Source organism: Schistocerca americana, chromosome 3, assembly GCF_021461395.2.
Source record: "Schistocerca americana isolate TAMUIC-IGC-003095 chromosome 3, iqSchAmer2.1, whole genome shotgun sequence".
NCBI lineage: Eukaryota > Metazoa > Arthropoda > Insecta > Orthoptera > Acrididae > Schistocerca > Schistocerca americana.
This window is the reverse complement of record NC_060121.1, coordinates 943613294-943617178: the sequence shown is the minus strand read 5'-3', so window position 1 is coordinate 943617178 and position 3885 is coordinate 943613294.

Below are 3885 nucleotides of genomic sequence, written 5' to 3'. Positions count from 1 at the left end.
GTGGTGCTGTCGAGCACAGAAAATTCATGTTATTACGACGTTGTCGAGCACAGAAAATTCATGTTGCACGAAGTACTGTCATGTTTTAGTTCATCAAGCCCACGCCCACATATCTCACACACACACACACACTTAAGACGTTGCAGGCAGGTTTTGTATGATTTGGCCTTTGTTTTTTGAGCGTCTGTCATATCGTTGCATTACACAAAGTTTTTGTAGTGTCCTTTCCACATATTACACACTTAAAAACAAAATAAAAATACAACTACAAAAATAAACTTATCCTATTCATTTCCTGACATGCCATTTTTGCTACTTATATACACTGCAGTCTGATTGTCATTTTGGTTTAGTACATTCTGTTAAATTATAATTTGGTTACATTGTTCAGTTCCTATTATATGAGTACACTTTTTGCTCTCATTTGGTTTTACATTCTTTACATAGCATTCACACAATAATAGATTTGTTGTTCCTTTATGGCATAAACTGACATACATTTCATTCCAATTCACAGTGACTTCTTGTCAAAACATATTTATCAATTTCAAAGAATTAAAGAAGTAAACAATAGTCGCTACAACAGATTCTATGTGCTGCTTAAACAACAATGCATTGTGTCACCACTCTAGCATTCTCCAGGAAGGCTCTACACATGAAAGGATTGAGGAAATTCCATGGAAAGGCATTTATGTGCTTAGCTACGTTTTGTTACTAGACTTAATTATCATCCCCAGAACAAAATAGTTTTGTTGTTTATAAACATAATGCAAACCTGACGTTACCAATCGTATTGAATACTTATTCAGTGTTTAAAGTCCATGTCAGTATTTACTTGTTATGTTCATTGTATAAAGGATAACCATTTCATATGCTGATTTATACACAGTTGGATCATCAATACTATATGCTATGTGCAATGAGCACAAAATAGTGTTTTATAAGTAGCAAATGCGTATAAAAATTTCAATGTAAATCAGGTGTTTGACACTTTCATGAGTAGTCGATGCTCACAGTAGCTAGGTTTCGATCCCTTGATTATTTTGTAGTGCTCGAACATACTTCAGGAACGTGATATGCGATGTACTGCAACTGTATTCGTCTACACATATTTTCACACTATCACATTCATACATATCATAAACTTACAACTATATTTACTTGTGGTGCGGCCCTTTCTTATGTTTATATGGTAACTAACACTCGACAAGCATTTATCTTTCTTTACTTTAGGATGTATCGATGCATCATTCGCTGGAAGAAAAAACTTACAACTAACTTAAAACTAAATCTTCATAGATAAGTGTACAGTGGTTCGATGGTCACTAATACCTCTTTCATACAGTCAACCATATACTCATTTACTTTAGTGTGCAGTCGTGCTATCAGAGACTCATTTAATGTCATGTGTGCATCTCTACTTACCTTATAAACCTGAAAGATAAAAGTGTATTACAGGCAAGATGCGACCCGTTATTCAGCTTGTCACTTATATTGTACTCGCCTGTTTACCTGCAGTAAGTGTTTTCTGGTCCCCATTCTTGGAATCGGAGCAAAGTTCAGGCCTTTCGACACCACTGAGGTTGTTGGGTCATCCAGTGCTCTCTCGGTCAGGTTGATGACGGTCTTAATATTGCTGGCTTTCTCCTCCTGTTGACATCCGCCTGGAAGTCTGAGGAACTTGTCGCACTGTTTGTTGCTCCGATTCCAAGAATGTTACCAATACGTGACATCATCAGCAACGTCGAGCAAGCCATACGTGGACTCCCGCCGAGAGCAGTCGAGTAAGCGAGGAGGGATACCAGCAGGGTACTCGAGAAAGCAAGAATGCCAAAGAACAACATTACTGCAGAAGAGCGCAAGGCACTGTAGAAGCTTCGCGATGACAAGGATATAGTGGTCTTAGCAGCAGACAAAGGGAATGCGACAGTCCTACTGAAGTCAGAAGATTACTGGCGGAAGATCGACACCTTACTACAAGATCGAGCATACAAAGAAGTGGGGAAAGACGCGACTGCTTCTGTTACGCGCAAGACCATCGATCTTCTCAACAGCTCAGGACTTGACAGAAACACCATCAGGAAGCTTTACCCTTGGGCACCAGCTCCACAGCGACTGTATGGCCTCCCGAAAATCCATGAGGAGAATGTCCCACTACGTCCTATATTGAACACTATAAATTCTCCGACGTATGGCGTAGCCAAGCACCTAGCACAGTTGTTAAAACCACTCGTGGGTCACGGCCCTCACCGCTCATTGCCGAATACCATTCACTTGAGACCTAGAACGTAAGAATTAACTGCAAGTACAATAATAGAAGAAATATGTAAGGGGTTTTCTAGAATGTGTTCGTGTATGCAAAGTATGTGGTGGTATTGATTCGCGTTCCCATGTTAATGATAGCAGCCTTCCGAATGCAGAGGCCTGTTGGAGTGTAGGAATGTATCATTGTTAACTTTTCCATCGTCTAGACGACCGAATAGCGAACTAAGTATGTGATGGGCGGCTATCGTCATCAAGTGTAACTTTGAGAGGATGGTGCGGTTTCGGTAGAGTGTTATTCCCTCCCATGTAAATGGTTCGGACGACTGCTTTTGTACATTTGGTGCCTTTATTTAGTGGAGGGAATATCGATTGTGGTGTGTTGGACACACGTTTGCCTGTTCTCTGGACGTGGGAAAGACCTTAGTTGGTTTGTAAACAATATTGATCATCTGGAATCTGTTACATCACCGACTTCGGTATTCGAGAGTGCAAATATAAGTTTACTCTATTTGTTTCTAGTTAGTCAATGGTTTACAGCACGCTGCACCTTGCAAAAGTTTGGTGTTTGTGAAGAAATAATTTACAGTCTATATCTAGTGCATTATGTCGAGTTAGCGATCGGGAGGCTACTGCTGTGTGCTTGATATCGAGAAGTACAGCGAAAATTGTGTAATATTATGGCGAAAATATGGTTGTTCTTTTAATCGAGGAATATGGAGATGTCTGGAGAAATGCGAGCAGGAAAGCGGAAACAGTAACGCGTTTGTGTGGGGGTGAAACGAGCCTGTCTTTGCACGCCAGTTCTGAGAGAGTGACTTCGGTTCACTGACGTAAAGGGGATGATTGGGTATGGTGGGGGATAGGAATTGTATGTCTTCTAGATCGAGACAGTACTCAGTGATATATTCCCTGGTTGGAGATCGGTTTGACGCTCCAATATTCTTCCAAGTGTCATATGTATTTGGTGACCTGTAGACAACTTTGCGATGTTTAGTTTTGGGTGCGAAATGGTGATCAGTGTAAAATAGTTTATTACCACCGAGTGTAGCGTCTGTACAAAGAAAGAACAGGTTGGGGGTGTATAGATTGAGGGAACTGTCGGTACAATTTAGCAATGTTTGCAAAATAACGACAGAAAGCCCCAGAAAGAAAATGCTTGATTGATTGTGGTGGGATATAGGAGCGGTGAGAGCATTTGCGTATGTTGACAGCAGGAAGGCTATCACGTTATGTCCAGAAGGAAGACTGGATTCGGCGATATTTTGGTTAATCTGTTATGGGAGGAATTTTGGCGCAAACAAGCTGAGGCAAAAACAAAGCGAGCATTAACTATTTCTGGGGGCACTATAAAATTACAGAGAGCTGGACTTGGCTGATATTTTTTTTCACAAAGCCATGTGACTTAATAATAACATTCAGAATGTTTTATACGGTGATGTGTCAGTCAAGCTGGGGCGGGTACGTGCGGATGAATGCATGTGTCAACATGCTCTGTGCTATTCTGCCTTCAGTGGTAAAGACAAGTGGCGTGTGGAGATGCCTCGAATGTTTGACGCGTGAACGCGCTTTGGAATGCTATGACAGTATAAAGGTGACTGTATAGAGGAATGCAACATTCAC